This window comes from Coregonus clupeaformis, chromosome 17, assembly GCF_020615455.1.
Source record: "Coregonus clupeaformis isolate EN_2021a chromosome 17, ASM2061545v1, whole genome shotgun sequence".
Taxonomy (NCBI): domain Eukaryota; kingdom Metazoa; phylum Chordata; class Actinopteri; order Salmoniformes; family Salmonidae; genus Coregonus; species Coregonus clupeaformis.
Genome location: NC_059208.1, coordinates 28399752 through 28427579, shown reverse-complemented (window position 1 = coordinate 28427579; position 27828 = coordinate 28399752). Strand labels below are relative to the sequence as shown.

The 27828-nt window shown below is 46.5% G+C and overlaps 1 pseudogene; it reads left to right on the top strand.

The window, feature by feature from the left end:
- The first annotated feature begins 1126 nt into the window (after positions 1–1126).
- LOC121585368 lies at positions 1127–26220 on the top strand (annotated as a pseudogene).
- The last annotated feature ends 1608 nt before the right edge of the window (positions 26221–27828 follow it).

The following is a 27828-nucleotide window of genomic DNA, read 5'->3' as shown; positions in this document are numbered from 1 at the left end:
AACATTGCTGCGAGGAATTGCTTCCATTCAGCCACATAAGCATTAGTGAGGTCGGGCACTGATGTTGGGCGATTAGGCCTGGCTCGCAGTTGACGTTCCAATTCATCCAAAAGGTGTTCAATGGGGTTGAGGTCAGGGCTCTGTGCAGGCCAGTCAAGTTCTTCCACACCGATCTCGACAAACCATTTCTGTATGGACCTCGCTTTGTGCACGGGGACACTGTCATACTGAAACTGGAAAGGGCCTTCCCCAAACTGTTGCCACAAAGTTGTAAGCACAGAATCGTCTGGAATGTCATTGTATGCTGTAGCGTTAAGATTTCCCTTCACTGGAACTAAGGGGCCTAGCCCAAACCATGAAAAACAGCCCCAGACCATTATTCCTCCTCCATCATTCGGGCAGGTAGTGTTCTCCTGGCATCCTCCAAACCCAGAAATTTGCAAAATGAAAAATGATCACTATTTGATTGATTAATGATGTGACAGAGCTCGGCGATACGCACAATCCTTTTGTATATGTCTCTATTCCTTTGAAGAAGCTGAGCAGCTCTCATGGTTTGTATAGGTGACTTGGTCTGTTATCTGGTTAAATAAAGGTTAAATAAATAAATAAAACAAATTTGCGCAACGGCGGCGTGCCTTTCCCTCATGAACAAACACCGGACGATTCCAAAGCTAGAAATGAGGAGGTTTGCTACGTTTATCTGCAACTATAATCCCCTTTGGTAGTCACTTTGATAGCCTTCATTTACAGAGAAAATACATGTTTTAGGGAAGTATTCATACAAATCACTACATATATATGCACATACATATCACTGTAGTGGAGGCTGGTGGGAGGAGCTATAGTAGGACAGGCTCATTGCAATGGCTGGAATGGAATCAATGGAACGGTATCGATCAGATCAAACATATGGAAACCTCCGTTCCATTTATTCCATTCCAGTCATTACAATGAGCCCATCCTCCTATAGCTCCTCCCACCAGCCTCCACTGCTAGACTGAAAACAAAACTATATTTTACTGAAGTGGCTCACCTATGAGTGATCAACACTACATTCTGTAGTGACTTGACATTTTTATTTCAGGAACTATCAGGGGAAGACGACATGCACGCTATTGAAGCAATGTCGGTAGAAGAGGAATATTGGGAACGGGACACAGAAAGGTGGATTTCTGAGGAGGAATGGAGGGGGAAAAAGAGGAAGAAGAGGTCGAAGAGAGTGAGGAAAGCAGAGGTTGGATTTGAATTTGAGGAAGATGCCGATAAAAATATAGATGGGTCGTCAAAGAAGATTGGTGTCAAGTGCAAAAAGTGAGCCGTGCTCCAGACTGAGTTCTGGAGGTGAAATGGAAATGAAATGAGGACGAGTTAAGTGAGGTGGAAGGTGTGGTGAAGAGCTCAGAACCTGAGACTGGCATTGATGGACATGATAAAGAAGAATCTGGTCCAGTAGGAGTGACTTTTGGCGGATCCATTTGTGGTTTCAGGGTAGGTTGGAAAGGAGTTGGGTGCAGTTGAATCAGTGAAGGTGACCTGTAGTGTACTTGTGATATTTGTTTGTGTTTCTTCGAACCGGCGCTCTGTGTCACGCAACTTGGGTCAAGATCTGTTTCTTGCTTTGCGCTTAAGAATGGGGCACCATTGAAAGGAGTGATATCTGGGGTAGCGTTAAGTGTGCAGGTGGAGCAAATTAAGTTGAAGATTCCTGGTGTTTGTGACGCCCGCCGTTTGGTGTGACGCAGACTCGGTGGTGAGAGTGGTGAAACAGAGTCAGTTATCCTGTTAGAGCTTTTGTGTCAAACCCACTGTGTTGTTTCAAGTGCATCGTTTATGGTCATGTTGCAGCAGTGTGTAGGAGGGAGATTTCAAGATGTGGGGAGTGTTGCTGGTGGGCATGGGACAGAGGATTGTGTAGTTTCAGTGGATGAAATTGTGTGTGTCAATTGTTGGGTTGCCCATGTTGCTGGGGATTGGAAGTGTCTGGTGCGAGAGAGGCAGGTGGAGATGGCCAGGGTCAGAGTAGTGCAGAAGGTGTCATATGTCATATGTCATAGGCAGTGAAGAAAGTAACACAACAGGTTGGTAGAAATACAGTGCGGACGGATGGAGCTTAGATGGATGTTCTTGTAGTAAGTAGACCTACTGTTGGGGCACGTGCTTCTGATGGTCCTGGCATGGTTTCGATGCCTGTTCAGATATCTTGCGCTCATGAATGTGCGGTGTCAAGGGACACTTTGTTAATGAATAAAGTTGACTTCATAGCTTTTATTGTTAAGGCTATCAATATGACTCAGGTTGTAGAAAGCAGAAATGCCAGGTTTAAGCTTTTTGGAGACAGATGTTGTGGGTAACAGATGTTACTGTTGAAATGGTTGTTGGCATGCTGAACAATCCTAAGGATGGAGTGTTTCAGCATGATATAGCTCAAGTTCAATGGGGTATGGGGCTTGGGAGTTTTTTTTTGGTGGGGTGGGGGTAGAGGTTAGTAGGTATGTATTTGGTTTTTTATTTTATTTTCATGGTAGTACAGAATTGGGCAGAACATGATTGATCGTACATTCCAGCACAGTAGGTGGTGCTATGCACTTTAAACATTTGTTTGCGGACCGCCATGATATCATAGAAGTAGGTGTGGTGAGATACTGTAACGCGATCCGGTGGAATACGAAGATGCGAGGAGCATATATTTCAATGAGCGCTCTGTAAGCCACACCCCAATGGGTAGAGCTAGGCATGTTGGACTGGGACACGTTTTAATATTATAAAAATATGTACAGTGGGGAAAAAAAGTATTTAGTCAGCCACCAATTGTGCAAGTTCTCCCACTTAAAAAGATGAGCGAGGCCTGTAATTTTCATCATAGGTACACGTCAACTATGACAGACAAATTTAGAAAACAAAATCCAGAAAATCACATTGTAGGATTTTTTATGAATTTATTTGCAAATTATGGTGGAAAATAAGTATTTGGTCACCTACAAACAAGCAAGATTTCTGGCTCTCACAGACCTGTAACTTCTTCTTTAAGAGGCTCCTCTGTCCTCCACTCGTTACCTGTATTAATGGCACCTGTTTGAACTTGTTATCAGTATAAAAGACACCTGTCCACAACCTCAAACAGTCACACTCCAAACTCCACTATGGCCAAGACCAAAGAGCTGTCAAAGGACACCAGAAACAAAATTGTAGACCTGCAACAGGCTGGGAAGACTGAATCTGCAATAGGTAAGCTGCTTGGTTTGAAGAAATCAACTGTGGGAGCAATTATTAGGAAATGGAAGACATACAAGACCACTGATAATCTCCCTCGATCTGAGGCTCCACGCAAGATCTCACCCCGTGGGGTCAAAATGATCACAAGAACGGTGAGCAAAAATCCCAGAACCACACGGGGGGACCTAATGAATGACCTGCAGAGAGCTGGGACCAAAGTAACAAAGCCTACCATCAGTAACACACTACGCCGCCAGGGACTCAAATCCTGCTGTGCCAGACGTGTCCCCCTGCTTAAGCCAGTACATGTCCAGGCCCGTCTGAAGTTTGCTAGAGTGCATTTGGATGATCCAGAAGAGGATTGGGAGAATGTCATATGGTCAGATGAAACCAAAATAGAACTTTTTTGGTAAAAACTCAACTCGTCGTGTTTGGAGGACAAAGAATGCTGAGTTGCATCCAAAGAACACCATACCTACTGTGAAGCATGGGGGTGGAAACATCACGCTTTGGGGCTGTTTTTCTGCAAAGGGACCAGGATGACTGATCCGTGTAAAGGAAAGAATGAATGGGGCCATGTATCGTGAGATTTTGAGTGAAAACCTCCTTCCATCAGCAAGGGCATTGAAGATGAAACGTGGCTGGGTCTTTCAGCATGACAATGATCCCAAACACACCGCCCGGGCAACGAAGGCGTGGCTTTGTAAGAAGCATTTCAAGCTCCTGGAGTGGCCTAGCCAGTCTCCAGATCTCAACCCCATAGAAAATCTTTGGAGGGAGTTGAAAGTCCGTGTTGCCCAGCGACAGCCCCAAAACATCACTGCTCTAGAGGAGATCTGCATGGAGGAATGGGCCAAAATTGGGCCAGCAACAGTGTGTGAAAACCTTGTGAAGACTTACAGAAAACGTTTGACCTGTGTCATTGCCAACAAAGGGTATATAACAAAGTATTGAGAAACTTTTGTTATTGACCAAATACTTATTTTCCACCATAATTTGCAAATAAATTCATTAAAAATCCTACAATGTGATTTTCTGGAATTTTTTTTCTCATTTTGTCTGTCATAGTTGACGTGTACCTATGATGAAAATTACAGGCCTCTCTCATCTTTTTAAGTGGGAGAACTTGCACAATTGGTGGCTGACTAAATACTTTTTTCCCCCACTGTAATTGTACAACAGTGGAGGCTGGTAACTTGAACAACTGAGGAGGATGGGAGACCCACGGTATAGGCACGGAACGCACAGAGACGACAAAGTGTGTTTAAAAATCATCAGACTAATTATTTTAACCTAAAGCATTTAATAAAGACATTTATAGTACAATATTATGGGGAATGGGAATGAGAGGGCTACTTACACAGTGTTGGAAAGGGATCACAGCAGTGATTGAATGAGGGTATGAGGCATGAGTTGAGGTGTTCAGAGGCTTGACCAGTGCAGGACAGGATTTGACTGGGAAGACAAAAAACAATAACACAACACACTATAGTCATGGTCAAAAGTTTTGAAAATGACACAAATACTAATTTTCACAAAATCTGCTGCCTCAGTTTTGATGATGGCAATTTGCATATACTCCAGAATGTCATGAAGAGTGATCAGATGAATTGCAATTAATTGCAAAGTCCCTCTTTGCCATGAAAATGAACTTAATCCCCAAAAAACATTTCCACTGCATACAAATAGAAGATACATTCCATTACAGCTGCGCCATCGTAGGTTTGGACAACGAGTTTCTCAATTAAGTTAAACTAAGACATCTCAAAATTCATGAAGTCATACACAGACTGCGCATCTCGCCCACTTGACTCATCAAAGTAGCCCAAGAAACGTTCCTGAATAAAGCCCTTATCATCCACATACCTGACGATAACTGACAACTGTAAGCAGACTGGTGGCACCATAGGTCCCAGAGCGGTGGGGCAATTTTTACCCCCTGGGGACTGGAGTTTTTCCTTATATGTTAACCTAACTAGGAAAACTCTGGACCCTATAAGGTATGACAGTGATTAATCAGTTGTAAAGGTTTTATATGGCTATGATGGGACCAGTTTTTCCTAATCAGGTTACATGGTTAAAAAAAAGAAATCCTGAAAAAACTCATGGCCCAGGGGTGGATGAAAATCCTGTCAAACTGCAGCTACCTTATATTTGTTCACATAAATTATATTTAGACTAGTGTTATGGTAATATTTCAATCTCAATTGTTATACTCAACTATTTCAGTGTCTCTGTGCGATCTTTTGGATCAAGAAACGGACAGAGTCCCGGTCTGCATAGTCAGAGATCTTTATTCATTGAGAATTCTGCCACAAAATGGTCGTACAATATTTTTATACGCACACATCATACGAAAATCCCACCCCTCTGTAGGCAGGCTGTAGTTTTCCACTTTAAAACTGCTCTCCTGACCATCAGTTCACACACACACTTTCTTATCATAGCCTACTCCCTGCTATCGCCGTTCTCACAATATTCTGCACCATGTTTAACAGTTCTCCTTCTTCGCCGTCCGGTCTAACTCCTACTCACATTGCTAAATAGTAACACAATGTCATAATCTTTACTGGTCCTACACTCACACATTACCAGGTAGTAGATTCTAACACATCTCACACAGTTTTGGAGTATAATAATTAGTCACTACTAAGAAAGTACTAATCACTTAAAACAAGAACATTTCACAACTATATTTAAGGGAGGAACATTTAGTCATTACTTTTAACCTGTATATATTTTAATTTCTATATCAACTAGATTAGGAGGGGGATTTCCTCTACCCAGACACAGAGACAACAACTGATAGACAATAGAACTCACTTGGCTGAGTTTGCTTTATGCATGTTTGCATCATGCAGGCCTATGCAACTGTAGGCCTTCTAAAAAATGGACTCACAACTGTCATCACTATTATGTTGATTCATTAATTCCAGTTAATAATGTTGGATTAAAAATGTATCGGCAGCCTAGCCAGCCCAGTTTTGAATATAAACTAAATTTGATCACATTCACATTTTCTCCTGACACACAAATGGACTATAAATACATAACGTTACCAATTAGTTTACTCTGACCAGGTGGACAGGGTGCATAGGCTGTTCTTATTATTAGCCTACAGTTGATGAGACTGAAAAATAGTCTTGTTTTCATCCAATACAGCATGTCAGATTTCAAATGTTTAGGTGTAGCCTAGGCTGCTGCAACATTTATGTCATGAGAACAACCCTGTTTCTTCTTACTTTCTCGTTGTTTTGCTTAGTTTGAATTCGCAGACCTTCGTATAATCGATGCAGCTTTTTCCCAAACCCTTGAATCTGACGTGGTCCTCTGTAGCTCAGCTGGTAGAGCACGGTGCTTGTAACGCCAAGGTAGTGGGTTAGAACCCAGGGACCACCCATACACACACAAAAAAAAAATACGCATAAAAGCGTCTGCTAAATGGCATATTATATTATTATTATATGCTCCCTGCTTTTGTTTTGCCGTTTAGCTGAACGATCTATGTTCTTCAGGTCACTGTACCCACCTTTCGACCAAGGCGCAGACTTTCCAAAAAGCAGGCAAGGCCAGCAATACAGGCGGCTTGATCAAATCAAATCAAAATGTATTTGTCACATACCCGTGTTTAGCAGATGTTATAGCGGGTGTAGCGAAATGCTTGTGCTTCTAGCTCCGACAGTCCAGTAGTATCTAACAAGTAATATCTAACAATTTCACAACATACAGTGGGGAGAACAAGTATTTGATACACTGCCGATTTTGCAGGTTTTCCTACTTACAAAGCATGTAGAGGTCTGTAATTTTTATCATAGGTACACTTCAACTGTGAGAGACGGAATTTAAAACAAAAATCCAGAAAATCACATTGTATGATTTTTAAGTAATTAATTTGCATTTTATTGCATGACATAAGTATTTGATCACCTACCAACCAGTAAGAATTCCGGCTCTCACAGACCTGTTAGTTTTTCTTTAAGAAGCCCTCCTGTTCTCCACTCATTACCTGTATTAACTGCACCTGTTTGAACTCGTTACCTGTATAAAAGACACCTGTCCACACACTCAATCAAACAGACTCCAACCTCTCCACAATGGCCAAGACCAGAGAGCTGTGTAAGGACATCAGGGATAAAATTGTAGACCTGCACAAGGCTGGGATGGGCTACAGGACAATAGGCAAGCAGCTTGGTGAGAAGGCAACAACTGTTGGCGCAATTATTAGAAAATGGAAGAAGTTCAAGATGACGGTCAATCACCCTCGGTCTGGCGCTCCATGCAAGATCTCACCTCGTGGGGCATCAATGATCATGAGGAAGGTGAGGGATCAGCCCAGAACTACATGGCAGGACCTGGTCAATGACCTGAAGAGAGCTGGGACCACAGTCTCAAAGAAAACCATTAGTAACACACTATGCCGTCATGGATTAAAATCCTGCAGCGCACGCAAGGTCCCCCTGCTCAAGCCAGCACATGTCCAGGCCCGTCTGAAGTTTGCCAATGGCCATCTGGATGATCCAGAGGAGGAATGGGAGAAGGTAATGTGGTCTGATAAGACAAAAATAGAGCTTTTTGGTCTAAACTCCACTCGCCGTGTTTGAAGGAAGAAGAAGGATGAGTACAACCCCAAGAACACCATCCCAACCGTGAAGCATGGAGGTGGAAACATCATTCTTTGGGGGTGCTTTTCTGCAAAGGGGACAGGACGACTGCACCGTATTGAGGGGAGGATGGATGGGGCCATGTATCGCGAGATCTTGGCCAACAACCTCCTTCCCTCAGTAAGAGCATTGAAGATGGGTCGTGGCTGGGTCTTCCAGCATGACAACAACCCGAAACACATAGCCAGGGCAACTAAGGAGTGGCTCCGTAAGAAGCATCTCAAGGTCCTGGAGTGACCTAGCCAGTCTCCAGACCTGAACACAATATAAAATCTTTAAAAGGAGCGGAAAGTCCGTATTGCCCAGTGACAGCCCCGAAACCTGAAGGATCTGGAGAAGGTCTTACTGGTTGGTAGGTGATCAAATACTTATGTCATGCAATAAAATGCAAATTAATTACTTAAAAATCATACAATGTGATTTTCTGGATTTTTGTTTTAGATTCCGTCTCTCACAGTTTAAGTAAAAGATGGAATCTGTCTCTCCTCTTAAAGAAGAAGTTACAGGTCTGTGAGAGCCAGAAATCTTGCTTGTTTGTAGGTGACCAAATACTTATTTTCCACCATAATTTGCAAATAAATTCATAAAAAATCCTACAATGTGATTTTCTGGATTTTTTTTTCTAATTTTGTCTGTCATAGTTGACGTGTACCTATGATGAAAATTACAGGCCTCTCTCATCTTTTTAAGTGGGAGAACTTGCACAATTGGTGGCTGACTAAATACTTTTTTCCCCCACTGTATACATTTACATTTACATTTACGTCATTTAGCAGACGCTCTTATCCAGAGCGACTTACAAATTACATATGAGATGAGTAGTGCAAGATATGTAAATATTATTAAAGTGACTAGTGTTCCATTTCTTAAAGTGGCCAGTGTTTTCAATAGGCTCCCTGTTAACCAGCTATACTTTTGATACCAGTTGGTATTGAATGCCCTCACCTTTTCATCCTTAGTTCTTCATGAAACTGATCTCAGGCAGAGGTCGACCCTCGCTTTTAATTCGCACCTTTTCCGTGTACCCCTGAGAATGAAATGGGTTCTTCAACAAAAAGTCCACAACATTTTCGGTAGCGTTGGCCATTCTGGCAGAGAAAACTGCACACTTGCGCTGGTAGCTAGCTAGCTACTGAAGTTAGCAAGGCACATTTAAATAATTGCACTAACTGGACTTAAAAATAAAGTTAGAAAACAATTTATAATGTACCTCCTCCGTCTCCTGTAATTTAAAAAACTAATTTGAATTGAATAATATTTTTTAAAAAATCTCAACTATCACTCTTAATCTCGATCCAACAATGTCACCAAGCTTCTCAATAGATAGAACCCCCATAATGCTCTATGGCACAATCCCAATAAAACACACTAGGTTCATTCTCTGATCCTAATTCTCTGATTGGATGGACAACATGTCAGTTCATACTGCAAAAGCTTTGATTGGTTGGAGGACGTCCTCCGGAAGTGGTCATAATTACCATGTTTGTCTATGGAAGGGGGTGAGGCCTACGAGCATCCTAGGTTTTGTATTGAAGTCAATGTAGCCATAGGAGGACGGAAGCTAGTTGTCCTCTGGCTACACCATGTTGCTACCCCAGACAGTGCTGTTGAAGTTACTGACTGTAGACCTTCATTGCAAAACAGTGTATTTTAATCAATTATTTGGTGACACATTCATATATTTAGTATAGTTTTATCTAAAAAGGATAACTTTTTTTAATGTTTCACTATTTTTATTTTTATGAAATTTCACTGAGGAGGATGGTCCTCCCCTTCCTCCACTGATAGACAGGTGTACTAAACGATTAGTTACCGGAGTGTAACTCCAGTTCTATGAGTGGAGCTCCGCCCCATAGGGGAGCTCTGCTCCTATTGGTTTACCCTCTGCCCTAAGGCAGCATCAGCCTGAGACAAAATTATGCACACACCTGCAGCCAATAGGAGTACAGGTGTCCCTATAAGAGGGGATGCCTCCCCTCAATCTGCCTCCCGAGATATTTATCTTCAGCGAGACTTGAGAGGGTCGGCAGGGCCTTAAGTCCTATGGGGCTCCGCTCCACTCATAGAACTGGAGTTACACTCCGGTAACTAATCGTTCTATATCGTGGAGCTCCGCCCCATAGGGGAGCTCTGCTCCTATTGGTTTAAGGCGGAGCGTAGCGCTCCAAAATGTACTCCCTGCCGAGCCCAACACATCGAAACGAAAAGGTCAGGCCTAGCAATGGCTGCACCCAAGTCCCACAGTACTGCAACTAAAAACCCCTACGGGCGTCACAATATACCGCGTCATCAGTAAATGCCAATGACTAGTGGGCAGATCACCAGAATAGAAGCCATACTAATCTGTACTAGCAGATAGATGTGCCTCAATATCCTGTGAAAACACTACCGACCACTAATGGAATGACACCAAGTGTCACTCTACATTGTGAACGCGGTAGACCGCCTCACTCACTCAATGGAATCCCAAAGATTAGTGGGCGGGAACAAAACATGGGTCATACTAAAACTGAACAAGCAGATAGATGACCTCACATTCTGTTAATCAACACATGCCTCTACTGTACTGAACCTGTCAGTCAGGAGTCATGCCACAAAATATGTTTTCTTATCCAAAGCGGACCTGATGGAAACCTTGTCCATAGTCCTGCTTTCTCCTCTCTTCCTAGCTCAAGATCTCCCTTCAGCTATGCTGAGTACAGACCGAGCCAAAGAGTTAGAAAACATATCTGTCAAAAACACGTCTTCCTAACCAAAGCGGGCCTGATGGAAACCTGTGTCCACAGTCCTGCTTCTCCTCTCTTTCTTGCTCAAGATCTCCCTTCAGCCACGCTGAGTACAGATCGAGCCAGAGAGTTAGAAGACATATCTAAGAGATAGAAACGGATAAATGGAGACGGCGTTTCCAACTCCAGGAGGTTGATGTGGCGACTCGAAGGAGGCCACACACCTCCTATCGCTTGGGTCTGACATGTCCCTCCCCATCCCGTCAGAGACGCATCTGTGAACACTGGGATGTAAGAGGACACTTTGCCTATCGGGACTCCGTGCGTGAGAATGCGCGGGTTTCTCCAATAGTTCAGATCTGCACTGAGCGAGAGGGGAACCACCACCAACCGATGACGTTGACGCAACGGGTCTAGTCTCAGTTGGGCGAACCATCGCTGCATCCTGCGCATGTGCAGGAGTCCCAGCGGTACCACAGAGTGGGCTGACGACATGAGACCCAAGAGTGACATGATCGACAGCGCCGTCACCGTGTGATTCGGACGACACTTCCTCAGGGCTAGCAACAAGGCTACCCTTCGGGGGTCTGAAATTCGAGCCCTCATCATTACAGTGTCTAGCTGTATCCCCAGGTAGACAATCTGATGACTGGGCCAGGGCGTGCTCTTTTTCCAATTCACAGCGAACCCCAGACGTGTGAGATGAATCACTGTCTGTGTTGTGTGAGTGATTGCCAGCTCTGCTGACGGGGCGAGAACCAGTAGGTCGTCTAGGTAGGCTAGTAGCCGTATTCCCTGACGACGCAACGGTTCCAATGCCGCCTCCACACACTTGGAAAACGTGCGAGGTGCCAGGGCGTACCTGAATGGCATCCTCGTGTATTCGTACGCCACCCCTTGAAAGGCGAATTGCAGAAACTTCCTGTGACGCGGCTGTACCGGCACATGAAAGTACGCGTCCTTTAGGTCTATGCTCGTACAAAAGTCTCCTTTCTGGACACATTCCAGCAGACGTTTTGTCGTTAGCATTCGAAAGGGCCGTTTGGTTACGCTCTCGTTGAGAATGCGTAAATCCAATATTGGCCTCATTCCCCCCGTCTTTTTTGGCACTAGGAAGTAGGGCGAATATAGCCCCTTGTTCCTTTGCTCCTGGGGAACCACTGTGACCGCCTCCCTCGCCAAAAGTTCCGTAATCTCTGAGACCAGAGCGGCCACTTTTTCGGGCGTTTTCATCACCGTCTCCACCACTCCCCTGAATGGGGGTGGGGTCCGGTGGAATTGGAGAGCATAACCCTTCTGCAACGTCTGTTGTAGCCAGCGTGAGAGGGTGCAGCTTCGCTGCCACTGCCAGCAATACAGAGAAAGCGGCCGAGCGCGAAGCTGTGGTACATTCAGTAGGAAGGACCTGTATTCCTCTATGGCCCTTGCCGCCGCTGTTCTCCAACACTGAGGTGGTGGAACAGCCCAAGGCGGGCCTCCCAAGAAAGGGAGAGGAAACATTAGTGCGTTCTGAACCAAAAGGGGGGGCAGAAACGTCAGTTAAACCTGTAACCATCGTATTCCTGCCCTCCGTGAACGCAGCGTAGGTCTGAATTGCACTGACAGAGGCCACAGCCTGCGACAGGGCACCATCCCCAGCAAGCGATTGCGTCATCGTAGGTGACTGCAAACCGTTATTAGAGCCACTCACTACAATACTCCTCGAAGTCTGTAATATGAGGTCTCTATGAGGTAACACAAGGCGGCGCCTTGATACCGTCTTACCCTTCACCTTCTGTGTGTGTTCAACTCTGCACCTCTGGTGGGTTGAGTCACGCCCAGGGTGGTGAGTATTAGCGCGTTCAAAGGAAAAGTGGGGGCGCCGATACACTGGGCACCTTCGTGACCGTGGTAATCGGGCCCTCCGTGAACGCAGCATGGGTCTGAATCGCACTAACCGAGACCTTAGTCTGCGATAGTGCGCCATCCCCAAATAGCGGCTCCGTCATCATGTCTCCTGACTGAGACTGCAGCCTGCTATGAGAGACACTCACTACAGTACTCCTCGAAGTCTGTAATATGAGGTCTCTATGAGGTAACACAAGGCGGCGCCTTGATACCGTCTTACCCTTCACCTTCTGTGTGTGTTCAACTCTGCACCTCTGGTGGGTTGAGTCACGCTCAGTGTGGTGAGTATTAGCGCGTTCAAAGGAAAGTGGGGGCACCGATACACTGGGCACCTTCGTGACCGTGGTAATCGGGCCCCCCGTGAATGCAGTATGGGTCTGAATCGCACTAACCGAGACCTTAGTCTGCGATAGTGCGCCATCCCCAAATAGCGGCTGCGTCATCATGTCTCCTGACTGAGACTGCAGCCTGCTATGAGAGACACTCACTACAGTACTCCCTGGGGTCTGTAATGTGAGGTCTCTTTGAGATAAACCAAGACGGTGTCTTGGTATCTTTCCTCCTTTCACCTCCTGTGTGCGTTCAGCTCTGCACCTCTGGTGGGCTGAACTATGCTCAGTGTGGTGAGTATTATCGCGTTCAGAAAGAAGTGGGGGCGCCGATACACTGGGCACCTTCGTGACCGTGGTAATCGGGCCCTCCGTGAACGCAGCATGGGTCTGAATCGCACTAACCGAGACCTTAGTCTGCGATAGTGCGCCATCCCCAACTAGCGGCTGCGTCATCATGTCTCCTGACTGAGACTGCAGCCTGCTATGAGAGGCACTCACTACAGTACTCCTTGGAGTCTGTAATGTGAGGTCTCTTTGAGATAAACCAAGACGGCGTCTAGGTATTATTCCTCCTTTCACCTCCTGTGTGCGTTCAGCTCTGCAGCTCTGGTGGGCTGAACTACACTCAGTGTGGTGAGCCTTGGCGCGTTCAGAAAAAGGTGGGGGCGCCGATACACTGGGCACCTTCGTGACCGTGGTAATCGGGCCCTTCTTGAACGCAGCATGGGTCTGGGTCGTACTAACAGAGACCTTAGTCTTTGACAGTGCGCCATCCCCAACCCTTTTATCTTCACCTCCTGTGTGTGCTCAGCTCTGCACTCCTGGTGGGCTGAGCCACACTCAGTGTGGTTATTATCAGCGCGTTCTGAGAGAAACGGGGGCGCCGATACGTTGGTTACGCCCGTAACCGTAGTAATCAGGCCCTCCGTGAACGCAGCATGGGTCTGAACTGCACTGACTGAGGCGTTAGCCTGAGACAGAGCGCCGTCCCGAATAGCGGTCGCGTCATCATGCCATTATCTGGCTGAGACTGCAGCCTGCTATGTGAGACACTCACTACAGCACTCCTAAGAGTCTGTAAAGTGAGGTCTTTATAAGGTACACTTAATACCTTTTATATACCTGCCTTATGTGTGCGTTCAGCAACGCACCATGGTGGGCTGAGCTGCACTCATAGTGGTAAGAGAGAGAGCGAGAGTGAGGAAGGTCGAACGCTCTCGGATGTATTATGGAAAAGGGGCTCTTTTTTGACAGTGTCAAGTAGAGCCAACTCTTTATTACACACATCAACAAAAAACATTCTCCTCCATACACTCAACGGTAGGGTGGGGGGGGACAGTGGGCTCGGTCACAGCAGGCGCTGCGCCGTCTTCCGTTCTCTCCCCCTCGCCTGTCATAAACCTCTCTTGCCGGCACCTCTGGCGCTGCAGGGGGGCGAGGCCCGCTCCCTTGCTGCTGGAGGCTGCCGTCTGACGCCAAGCTGTAGCGAGTAACGGCCGCCCTTCATCATATCCACTTCCGGGTTGGAGGGAATGGGGGGCAGCTTAATCTCCCGCTGTTTAGCAGCCCACTCAATGAGACCTGAGAATTCAGAGCACAGACAGGCTGTGGCGTCATCATCCAGGGATGTAATGACCTCACAATTTCCTGAAGGAAAAGGGGTGTTAAACATCTGGGTCAGTGTAATGAATTGTTCCAATAGAATATTCATTTCTTCCCCAATAGCCCTGTCATCTCCTGAGTCAGCGCCTTCAGATGATGCCTCAGAAGCAGAGACTAACACTGATAGCACATCCTCAAGAGGAATATCCTCCCTAAAAATGCCCAACGCTGCTTCCACTCCTTCAAAAAAGGAGGGCGCAGCTGGCGCATAGTGGGGGATTAAAGAGGCCGTCCCTGGCGTGCTGTGTCCCTCGACCCACGAAACATATGTCGGGGGGTGACAGCCGTCAAGGGGAACAGCGACATTGAGCTCTGAAAAGAGCTTTTGTTAAATACTTCGTCCTGAGTCTTCTCTTCGTCTCTTCTTGGCTTCTTCAGTCTAGTCCAGTCGCTGAAGATAAAGGGAGGCAGATTGAGGGGAGGCATCCCCTCTTATAGGGACACCTGTACTCCTGTTGGCTGCAGGTGTGTGCATAATTTTGTCTCAGGCTGATGCTGCCTTAGGGCAGAGGGTAAACCAATAGGAGCAGAGCTCCCCTATGGGGCGGAGCTCCACGATATAGAACTACCAGCGAGGCCACATGACTATGTGCTTGAGTGAGTCAGAGGTAAAGCCTGGTATTGTAAGTGAAACTAGAGCACCTTTGACTCAACAAAAATACTATATTCTTGTAAAAAAAAAAATATACTGTTAAAAAGTTATGTTTACTTGTAAGCTCTAGTTAAGAGGGGGGATGTATAATATGGAGCTATCGTATACACCTTTAATGATAGTCCATAACGTCCTTGTGTTTAACAGCCAATCAGTATCACTCTTGAGGTTGAAGGTCAAGGGGATATGTAAATAAGCGGTCTTAGTTCTTACCATGCTTCAGATACAAAGCTAAAAGTAATAGTACTTCAGTCTCCATTGTCAATTTAATTATACTGTGCCATCTAGAGCACTACAATCTGGTTACCACCAGTGTTTGGAATACATTGAGTTTGTTGACAAAACAGACCTTTTCACACAGAGATGTATTTCTAGCATTTATAGAATGTAATGTATTTCTAAGTAGCAGCCATATCAGCCAGGGAAACTAACTTTGATAGAAAATTCAGATTTTTCTGCCTGACTGTGGCGCTCTTTACCACTGCTGGTAACCAGTTGCACAACTGAATAACAGCTGCTATGTTATTCTAGCTGACATACTTGTGTTGTGTTGATGTGTCTTTGTCAGGTGTGGCGAGAGCTGTTCTCCACGTTCTCAACTTTGGGGTGGGAGGTAGAATGCCTTGTGGAGACTGAGTTTTTCTTTATTTTTACAATTTTTTACGTTGTAGAATAATAGAAGACATCAAAACTATGAAATAACACATATGGAATCATGTAGTAACCAAAAACGTGTTAAACAAATCAAAATATATTTTATATTTGAGATTCTTCAAATAGCCACCCTTTGCCTTGATGTCAGCTTTGCACACTCTTGGCATTCTCTCAACCAGCTTCATGAGGTAGTCACCTGGAATGCATTTCAAATAACAGGTGTGCCTTCTTAAAAGTTAATTTGTGGAATTTATTTTCTTCTTAATGTGTTTGAGCCAATCAGCTGTGTTGTGACAAGGGGGGTATACAGAAGATAGCCCTATTTGCTAAAAGACCAAGTCCATATTATGGCAAGAACAGCTCAAATAAGCAAAGAGAAACAACAGTCCATCATTACTTTAAGACATGAAGGTTAGTCAATACAGAACATTTCAATAACTTTTTTTACGTTTCTTCAAGTGCAGTCGCAAAAACCATCAAGCGCTATGATGAAACTGGCTCTCATGAGGACCGCCATAGGAAAGGAAGACCAAGAGTTACCTCTGCTGCAGAGGATAAGTTCATTAGAGTTGCCAGCCTCAGAAATTGCAGCCCAAATAAATGCATCACAGAGTTCAAGTAACAGACACATCTCAACATCAACTGTTCAGTGGAGACTGCGTGAATCAGGCCTTCACGGTCAAATTGCTGCAAAGAAACCACTTCTAAGGACACCAATAAGAAGAAGAGACTTGCTTGGGCCAAGAAACACGAGCAATGGACATTAGACCGGTGGAAATCTGTCCTATGGTCTGAGTCCAAATTTGAGATTTTTGGTTCCAACCACTGTGTCTTGTGAGAGGAAGGGTAGATGAACAGATGATCTCTGCATGTGTGGTTCCCACCGTGAAGAATGGAGGAGAAGGTGTGATGGTGTGGGGGTGCTTTGCTGGTGACACTGTCTGTGATTTATTTAGAATTCAAGGCACACTTAACCAGTATGGCTACCACAGCATTCTGCAGCGATACGCCATCCCATCTGGTTTGCACTTAGTGGGACTATCATTTGTTTTTCAACAGGACCCAACACACCTCCAATCAAATTGTATTTCTAAAGCCCTTTTTACATCAGCAGATGTCACAAAGTGTTATACAGAAACCCAGCCTAAAACCCCAAACAGCAAGCAATGCAGATGTAGAAGCACGGTGGCTAGAAAAACTCCCTAGAAAGGCAGAAACCTAGAAAGAAACCTAGAGAGGAACCAGGCTCTGAGGGGTGACCAGTCCCCTTCTGGCTGTGCCGGGTGGAGATTATACAGTGAGGGAAAAAAGTATTTGATATCCTGCTGATTTTGTACGTTTGCCCACTGACAAAGACATGATCAGTCTATAATTTTTATGGTAGGTTTATTTGAACAGTGTGAGACAGAATAACAACAAAAAAATCCAGAAAAACGCATGTCAAAAATGTTATAAGTTGATTTGCATTTTAATGAGGGAAATAAGTATTTGACCCCTCTGCATAACATGACTTAGTACTTGGTGGGAAAACCCTTGTTGGCAATCACAGAGGTCAGATGTTTCTTGTAGTTGGCCACCAGGTTTGCACACATCTCAGGAGGGATTTTGTCCCACTCCTCTTTGAAGATCTTCTCCAAGTCATTAAGGTTTCGAGGTTGATGTTTGGCAACTCAAACCTTCAGCTCCCTCCACAGATTTTTTATAGGATTAAGGTCTGGAGACTGGCTAGGCCACTCCAGGACCTTAATGTGCTTCTTCTTGAGCCACTCCTTTGTTGCCTTGGCCATGTGTTTTGGGTCATTGTCATGCTGGAATACCCATCCACGACCCATTTTCAATGCCCTGGCTGAGGAAAGGAGGTTCTCACCCAAGATTTGACGGTACATGGCCCAGTCCATCGTCCCTTTGATGCGGTGAAGTTGTCCTGTCCTCTTAGCAGAAAAACACCCCCAAAGCATAATGTTTCCACCTCCATGTTTGACGGTGGGGATGGTGTTCTTGGGGTCATAGGCAGCATTCCTCCTCCTTCAAACACGGCGAGTTGAGTTGATGGCAAAGAGCTCGATTTTGGTCTCATCTGACCACAACACTTTCACCCAGTTCTCCTCTGAATCATTCAGATGTTCATTGGCAAACTTCAGACGGGCCTGTATATGTGCTTTCTTTTGCAGGGGGGCCTTGCGGGTGCTGCAGGATTTCAGTCCTTCACGGCGTAGTGTCTTACCAATTGTTTTCTTGGTGACTATGGTCCCAGCTGCCTTGAGATCATTGACAAGATCCTCCCGTGTAGTTCTGGGCTGATTCCTTACTGTTCTCATGATCATTGCAACTCCACGAGGTGAGATCTTGCATGGAGCCCCAGGCCGTGGGAGATTTACAGTTATTTTGTGTTTCTTCCATTTGCGAATAATCGCACCAACTGTTGTCACCTTCTCACCAAGCTGCTTGCCGATGGTCTTGTAGCCCATTCCAGCCTTGTGTAGGTCTACAATCTTGTCCCTGACATCCTTGGAGAGCTCTTTGGTCTTGGCCATGATGGAGAGTTTGGAATCTGATTGATTGATTGCTTCTGTGGACAGGTGTCTTTTATACAGGTAACAAACTGAGATTAGGAGCACTCCCTTTAAGAGTGTGCTCCTAATCTCAGCTCGTTACCTGTATAAAAGACACCTGGGAGCCAGAAAGCTTTCTGATTGAGAGGGGGTCAAATACTTATTTCCCTCATTAAAATGCAAATCAATTTATAACATTTTTGACATGCGTTTTTCTGGATATTTTTGTTGTTATTCTGTCTCTCACTGTTCAAATGAACCTACCATTAAAATTATAGACTGGTCATGTCTTTGTCAGTGGGCAAACGTACAAAATCAGCAGGGGATCAAATACTTTTTTCCCTCACTGTAACAGTACATGGCCATTAAGGCCAGATTTTTCTCTAAGATGTTCAAACGTTCATAGATGACCAGCAGGGTCAAATAATAATCACAGTGGTTGTAGATGTTGCAACAGGTCAGTAAATCAGGAGTAAATGTCACTTGGCTTTTCACAGCCGGGCATTTAAAGGTTGAAATAGCAGGTGCGGTAGAGAGAGAGAGAGTTGAAAACAGCAGGTCTGGGACAAGGTAGCACGTCCCAGTGAACAGGTCAGGGTTCCATAGCCGCAGGCGGAAGAGTGGAGACTGGAGAAGCCGCACGACCAGGTGGACTGGGGAAAGCAAGGAGTCATCAGGCCAGGTAGTCCTGAGGCATGGTCCTAGGGCTCAGGTCCTCCGGGATGGGAGGGAGAGAGGGAGAATTAGAGGGAGCATACTTAAATTCACACAGGACACCAGATAAGACAGGAGAATAACACCAGATATAACAGACTGACCCTTGCCCCCCGGCACATAGACTATTGCAGCATAGATACCTCCAGGCTGTGTCAGGGCTATTTGACCAAGAAGGAGAGTGATGGAGTGCTGCATCTTAGATGACCTGGCCTCCACAATCACCCGACCTCAACCCAATTGAGATGGTTTGGGATGATTTGGACCCCAGAGTGAAGGAAAATCAGCCAACAAGTGCTCAACATATGTGGGAACTCCTTCAAGACTGTTGGAAAAGCATTCCAGGAGAAGCTGGTTGAGAGAATGCCAAGAGTGTGCAAAGCTGTCATCAAGGCAAAGGGTGGCTACTTTGAAGAATCTAAAATCTAAAAATATGTTTTTATTTGTTTAACACTTTTTGGGTTACTACATGATTCCATATATGTTATTTCATAGCTTTGATGTCTTCAATTTTATTATACAATTAGAAAATAGACAAAATAAAGAAAAACCCTTGAATGAGTAGGTGTGCCCAAACTTTTGACTGGTACTGTATGTATACACACAGACAAGACATTAGTGCGTTACATTAGAGTTGATCATACACTACTCATTGTTAAGATTTAAACCCTAATCGCTGCACAGACACATGGTCCCAAGCCTGTTCCTGGCCAAAAGCACTTTAAGTACCATCAGTATCAATCATTGAACATGGTTTGAATGAAACTGCCCACCAAGTTTGTTTATGTTTGCGCCTCTGCATTCATCAGGTTGTGGTGCTGTGGGTGGGCACCAATAATCACGGTCACACTGCTAAACAGATCTGTGGCGGCATCATTGACATGGTCGAACTCATCTAGGACAAGCTGCCGAAGGCTTGCACTCTCGTACTGAACGGGACCCCCGGTTTAGTTATTTTCAATGTCATCCGCAATGTTTTTATCACAAGGCAGTTTTGCAATGATTATGCTTGTTATTTGCTTAGGTTTTTATGCCTCTTTCATACCACAAATGTGAGTTAAACCATTGTAATGGGAAATTATTAGATTAATTATTTTCTTGTATTTGATTTACTGTTACTAAGTACTGATGTTCCTACCTTTTGACCTGTTTAACTGCCAGTATCAAATGTCTGCCAGTGTTGAATGTTATGGTTAAAGTTTGCCACCAGACTTCGCCGAGGACACACTGATCATTTAGCTATGACACGGTGTGATTCTGTAGCCGCTGATGTTGTGACTTCTTACAAGCCTCTGGGTGTCACGGTTTCGGCAGAGGCTGCTCCTCCTCCTTGTTCGGGCAGGCTTCGGCGGTCGTCGTCCCCGGAGTACTAGCTGCCACCGTTCGATGTTTCATGTTTGTTTGGTTTTGTCTGTTTGTACACCTGTCCCTTGTTAGTGTTTGATTTGGTTGCCTATTTAGTTTTCGTGTGTGGGGGCAGGTGTTATGTGGTATTGTTTATTTGTCAAGCTGTTGCTCTTTGATATTACTCTCAGGATTGTTGTTTTTCCGAGAGTCCGCACTGTGTGCGCTATCGTCATTTTTACGCACTGTGTGTGTTGTGCGTACTTTGTATTTTGCCTCCCGGTTGGGTTGGCTGTTCGCCTGTTTGGTGCTGTTATTTTTGTGACTAAAGTCTGTTGACGAACGCCCGTGTTTCCTGCGCTTGATTCCTCACCGCATCTACACTCAGCTACTGACAGAATACCACATCACACCATGGAGTCAGCAGGAGCACCCGCGCCGACAGAGGTCATGGAGGACCGTCTTCGTGGACAGGAGGACCGGATTAACCAGATCGGGCACGCCTTGGATCGGGTGATGAACACTCTCCACCGATGGGAAAGCAGCGGGGTACCCACGCCCCCCACCTACCGGACCATCCCCATCGGTCAGTCCTCCTGTCCACATTCCGGAACCCAGTGGGATTCGGCTCTCGCTCCCGAGGGCGTACGACGGCTCCGCTGCCGGGTGTCAAGGGTTCCTGCTACAGGTGGAGCTCTACCTCGCCACCGTACACCCGGCGCCCTCGGGACACGAGAGCGTCTCCGCCCTCATCTCCTGTCTCACCGGCAAGGCGTTGGAGTGGGCCAACGCCGAATGGAGGAGAATGGACGCCGCTACCATCACTTATGCGGAGTTCTCCCGCCGCTTTCGGGCCGTGTTCGACCATCCACCAGAAGGGAAGGCGGCGGGGGAGCGTCTGTTCTTCCTCCGACAGGGGATGAGGAGCGCACAGGATTTTGCCCTGGATGCAGGGTGGAATGATGCAGGGTGGAATGAGCGGGCCCTCATAGACCACTTCCGTTGTAGCCTCCGGGAGGACATCCAAAGAGAGTTGGCGTGCAGGGATACCATGTTGACGTTTGACCAACTAGTCGACATGGCCATTCGGTTGGACACCCTGCTCGCCACCCGTGGGCGTCCCGGATGGGGGTCGCCCATTTCACCCTCCAGCACCTCCGAGCCGAGCCCTATGGAGCTCGGAGGTGCTGGCGCTAGAGAAAGGAGGAGTAGGAACCCGAGGGGGGCCGTCCCCTGCACCAACTGTGGCCGTGGAGGGCACACCGCGGCTAGGTGTTGGGGAAGGTCCCCCGGTGGAGGTGAAGGCAGGCCACGCATTGGGGAGTCCTCCCAGGTGAGTAGGCGCCCTACTTACCCAGAGCTTTCTGTCGTTCACATAACCTTGCCTGTTTGTTTTCCACAGGTAGCACCTCGTTCCCAGCATAAGGCGCTAGTCGATTCAGGCGCAGCCGGGAACTTTGTAGATCGCCAGTTCTGTGTAGAATTAGGGATTCCTCTCCTTCCCGTTGATAAGCCTTTCCCTGTACATGCCCTAGATAGCCGTCCGTTAGGATCTGGGTTGATTAGGGAGGTCACAGCGCCCCTTAAGATGGAGACGCAGGGGGGTCATGAGGAGACGATTCAGCTCTATCTGATTGACTCTCCCTGCGTATCCGGTGGTGCTGGGGCTTCCTGGTTGATTACCCATGATCCTACTATTTCGTGGCGAGAGAAAGCTCTTAAAGGGTGGTCTGCTCAGTGTGAGGGGCTGTGTCTGGGTGTTTCCATAGGGGCGACCTCGGTGGAAAGTCCGAATCTAATGCCTGCACTGCACATTCCCCCCGCGTATGAGGATTTGACACTGGTGTTTAGTAAGACTAGGGCGGCGCAGCTGCCGCCTCATAGACAGGGGGATTGTGCGATAGATCTCCAGTTAGGAGCAGCCCTCCCGCGGAGCCATGTGTATCCCTTGTCTCAAGAGGAGAGGAAGGCGATGGAAACTTACATCGCCGAGTCTCTGAGACAGGGATACATACGGGCCTCCACTTCACCCGCTTCCTCTAGCTTCTTTTTTGTGAAGAAAAGGATGGAGGTCTGCGCCCGTGTATTGATTACCGCGGTCTCAATCAGATTACGGTGAAGTACAGCTATCCACTTCCTCTGATTGCAACTATGACGGAATCATTACACGGTGCTCAGTTCTTCACAAAATTGGATCTCAGGAGCGCATATAACTTGGTGCGCATTAGAGAGGGCGATGAATGGAAGACAGCGTTTAGCACGACCTCCGGTCATTACGAGTATCTCGTCATGCCATATGGGTTAATGAATGCTCCCTCAGTCTTCCAATCCTTCGTCGATGAGATTTTCCGGGACATGCAGGGGCAGGGAGTAGTCGTGTACATCGACGATATTCTGGTGTACAGTTCTACCCGAGCAGAGCATGTAGCCCTGGTGCGCCGAGTGTTGAGGAGGCTGTTGGAGCATGACCTATATGTCAAGGCAGAGAAATGTCTGTTCTTTCAGAAGTCGGTCTCCTTTTTGGGTTATCAGTTGTCTGCGTCAGGGGTGAAGATGGAGGTTGACCGGGTGTCAGCTGTGCGTAATTGGCAAACCCCAACCACTGTGAAAGAGGTGCAACAGTTCTTGGGTTTCTGCAATTACTACCGGAGGTTTATCCGGGGTTTTGGACAGGTGGCAGCTCCCATAACGTCTCTGTTGAAGGGGGGTCCGGTGCGCTTGCGGTGGTCAGCTGAGGCGGACAGGGCTTTTGGGAGACTGAAGGACCTGTTTACCTCGGCGCCGGTGTTGCCGCATCCGGATCCCGCTTTACCATTCCAGGTAGAGGTTGACGCGTCCGAGGCCGGTATTGGGGCCGTCCTCTCACAACGGTCTGGCACACCACCTAAACTCCGCCCCTGTGCCTTTTATTCTAAGAAACTCAGTCCGGCGGAGCGGAATTATGACGTAGGGGACAGGGAGCTGTTAGCCGTGGTACAGGCCCTAAAGGTGTGGAGGCATTGGCTTGAGGGGGCTCAACACCCTTCCCTCATTTTGACTGACCACCGTAACCTGGAGTACATCCGGGCAGCTAGGAGACTGAATCTCCAGAGTGTGGAGAGCTTTTATGGAACGGTAGGGGGTTTCGGTGAGCCTTACCTCGGGTTACCACCCGGAGAGTAATGGGCAGGTTGAACGTGTCAACCAGGATGTGGGTAGGTTTCTGAGGTCTTATTGCCAGGGCCGGCCGGAGGAGTGGGCGAGATACGTTCCGTGGGCCGAGATGGCGCAGAACTCTCTCCGCCACTCCTCCACCCAACTAACCCCTTTCCAGTGTGTGTTAGGGTACCAGCCGGTTCTGGCACCTTGGCACGAGAGCCAGATCGAGGCCCCTGCGGTGGATGAGTGGGTGCGGCGCTCGGAGGAGACATGGAACGCTGCCCACGTTCATCTGCTGCGGGCCATCCGTCGGCATAAGACGAGCGCCGATCTCCACCGCAGTGAGGGGCCTGTATACGCACCTGGAGATCGAGTCTGGCTCTCGACCAGAAACCTGCCCCTCCGCCTGCCCTGCCGGAAGCTGGGTCGGCGGTTTGTGGGGCCATTCAAAGTCCTGAGGAGGTTGAACGAGGTGTGTTACAGGTTAGAACTGCCTATTGATTACAGGAATATTAACCCCTCGTTCCATGTGTCTCTCCTCAGGCCGGTGGTAGCTGGTCCACTCCAGGACTATGAGATAGAAGAGACTCCTCCGCCCCGTTGGACATCGAGGGGGCTCCGGCGCACACTGTGAGGTCCATCCTTGATTCGAGACGCCGGATGGGGGTCTCCAATATCTCGTGGAGTGGGAGGGGTACGGCCCGGAGGAGCGGTGCTGGGTGCCGAGGAGGGACATATTAAACCTGTCCCTGCTGACCGAGTTCCATCGGGGTCATCCTACGCGCCCTGCTCCGCGTCGTCCTGGTCGTCCCCGAGGCCGGGATCGGCGCACGGCTGGAGCCACGCGTCAAGGGGGGGGTACTGTCACGGTTTCGGCCGAGGCTGCTCCTCCTCCTTGTTCGGGCAGGCTTCGGCGGTCGTCGTCCCTGGAGTACTAGCTGCCACCGTTCGATGTTTCATGTTTGTTTGGTTTTGTCTGTTTGTACACCTGTCCCTTGTTAGTGTTTGATTTGGTTGCCTATTTAGTTTTCGTGTGTGGGGGCAGGTGTTATGTGGTATTGTTTATTTGTCAAGCTGTTGCTCTTTGATATTACTCTCAGGATTGTTGTTTTTCCGAGAGTCCGCACTGTGTGCGCTATCGTCATTTTTACGCACTGTGTGTGTTGTGCGTACTTTGTATTTTGCCTCCCGGTTGGGTTGGCTGTTCGCCTGTTTGGTGCTGTTATTTTTGTGACTAAAGTCTGTTGACGAACGCCCGTGTTTCCTGCGCTTGATTCCTCACCGCATCTACACTCAGCTACTGACACTGGGGCTGGTGTTTGCAGAACATTCGGTGCTGTGGGATTAATACACTGAACAAAAATATAAATGCAACATGCAACAATTTCAATGATTTTACTGAGTTCATATAAGGAAATCAGTCAATTGAAATCAATTAATCAGGCCCTAAACTATGGATTTCACATCACTGGGCAGGAATAAAGCCATGGGTGGGCCTGGGAGGACATAGGCCCACCCACTTTTGCAGCCAGGCCCACCCACTGGGGAGCCAGGCCCAGCGTTAGAGGCAGTTTATGGTAGAGAAATTAACATTAAATTCTCTGGCAACAGCTCTGGTGGATATTCCTGCAGTCAGCATGCCAGCTGCACGCTCCCTCAACTTGAGACTGTGGCATTGTGTTGTGTGACATTGTGTTGTCCCCAGCACAAGGTGCACCTGTGTAATGATCATGCTGTTTAATCAGCTTCTTGATATGCCACACCTGTCAGGTGGATGGATACTCTTGGCAAAGGAGAAATGCTCACTAACAGGGATGTAAACAAATCTGTGCACAACATTTTAGAAATAAGCTTTTTGTGCATATGGAACATTTCTGAGATTTTTTATTTCAGCTCATTAAACATGTTGCGTTTATATTTCTGTTCAGTGTATATAAGCACATTCTCAGAGAAGCCCATTAGACATTTCTCTTGGCTTCTTCTCTGGAGATGTTCTCCATGAATTCTTGTAATAAACATAAATTATTTTGATTCATATGATCGACTGCTCTCCCTTTTGTTCACCTGGAAAATCTCCTTTACAACCATTAACCTTTATGATAACCCAAACCTAAATTATAAACTGCATACTTATGGACTCCATTATCATTGCTGACTATATTGGCACGTTTGTCCTTTATAGCATGGACATCTAGTGACTATCATGCACAGGACGTTGGTGGGACCTTAATTGGGGAGAACGGGCTCATGGTAATAGCTGGAGCTGAATCAGTGGAATGGTATCAAACAAGTGGTTTTCAGGTGTTTGATGCCATTCTATTTTCTCTGTTCCAGACTTTATTATGAGCTGTTCTCCTCTCAGCAGCTTCCTGTGCTATCATGTATGTTTCCAACCACAGGGAGTGCTGCCCAGGGGTAAGATGCCCAACCCCATGCGGGAGAGGAATGCCCAGGTCAACAAGCTGGTCCAGGAGGCCGTGTCCTCCCTCTCCCACGCCTCCCTCCTCAACGTGGACCCCGGCTTTGTACACTCGGACGGCAGCATCTCCCACCAGGACCTGTATGACTACCTCCACCTCACCCCTCAGGGCTACCAGGCTGTGTGCCAGCCGCTACACACCCACCTCAAGGGCCTGTTGGAGAAACAGGCCAAAGACCAGCTGATGGAGAACTGATGGCCAATGACCAAATGACCCACTCACTACATCAGAGGTACAAACCCTGGTCCTGGAGAGACACAAGATACAGGCTTTTAGCACATTCACTACTTTTAGAACACTTTTTAGTATTTTAGTACAGGCTTTTGTTCCAACCCTGCTTTTGTTCCAACCCATGATTCAAATAATGATCTAGTCCTTGATTGGTTGAATCACGTTGAATGTTTTGAATGCTGGGCTGGAAGAAAAGCCTGCACTAAAAAGGCTTTCCAGAACCAGGGTTGGTAACCACTGCACTACTCTACTCTATTGGACCGTACTGTGACTTACCACCAAAGTGGCTGAGTAGAGGACCGCTAAGTACTAATAGGATCAAATGTCTGTGTTGCTAGTCAGATTTGACCACTTAACACCGTTGGAGATTTGATTGATCTGATTTGAGAGATTATCCTTCTCTTTAGTTTCATGCTGTATGGTGTATATTATGCACAATATGCCAGGATCTCTCTCTTCTGGCTGATAGATACATTATAAGCTTCCCCACAGAAAGGTTAGGAAAATCTGAAAGCTACCATAATAAAGGTTTGTTTAGTTTCCTCTGTCAAAATAACCACATTTCCTTTCTTTTTATTTTTCTCTTTACTTTGAAAACATATACAGTCCTAATGATCTGAATGGTTACTAATAATATCATTTTAAATCCCTTTAATGGTGTGTCATATGTGTTTAGACAAGGAGACCATTTACGGTGACGATGCAACAAGGCATCACTTGGCCAGTTGGCTCCACTGTTAAAGCATTACTTGTTTCCGGTATCTGTTTACCACCGTTGCTTTTTGTTACTTGTGAAGATTTACCCTGAATATGTTTTATTTTGTCTGTACAAATATGGAGAATGAAGTGGAATGGTATGGTGTATTTGGAGTGAATGATGAGGGCATTTCAAAGTAGCGCTGAGACTGGTGGGTATTTGGCTTGGATATGATATGATTCTGTAGTCAGTGTGTATGGATGTGTTGTAGCTAGCTTATACTTGTCTTGCACTCTTTATTCAAAGGCAGTCACCCCACGTCACCCAAGACTCCCTATAAAAGGCTGCGTTGACTGTTTGTATATACTGCTTATGTAGGTCTACCAGTCTCTACTTGACGATGTTTGTGTTGCTGATCTTGAATGTTGATTGTGGAAAAGCTGAATTTGATGTCAAAATTCAATGCATTAAAAACCAATGGAAGTATGGACATTGCTTTGTTTGCAGCTTCCAACCACTGAAGTGTGTCTGCATGATGGCTGTTCAAAGAAAAGTTTTTAAACCAAAGTAATAACATAATTGAACTTTAGCTCTAGCTTGTCAAAACATCCAGTGTGTGTGTTCCAGTGAGTGTGTTTTGATTGCTTAATGTACTCAAACTAAAGAGTGTAGCGAGAGTACACATGGAACGCAACAATGGAGAGGTTTATTTGATTGGGATGACCAAACAGTTTTATACCTGCATGTGATGTGGTGAGCACATCCAAGATACTGTACCTGTACGTGTTGAGTTATGCCTGAACAGAGAACCACAAATAGAGAGCTGTCTAGTGACACACAGTACTCTGATGAGATGTTGGACCCACTCTTTCTTATGGTTAG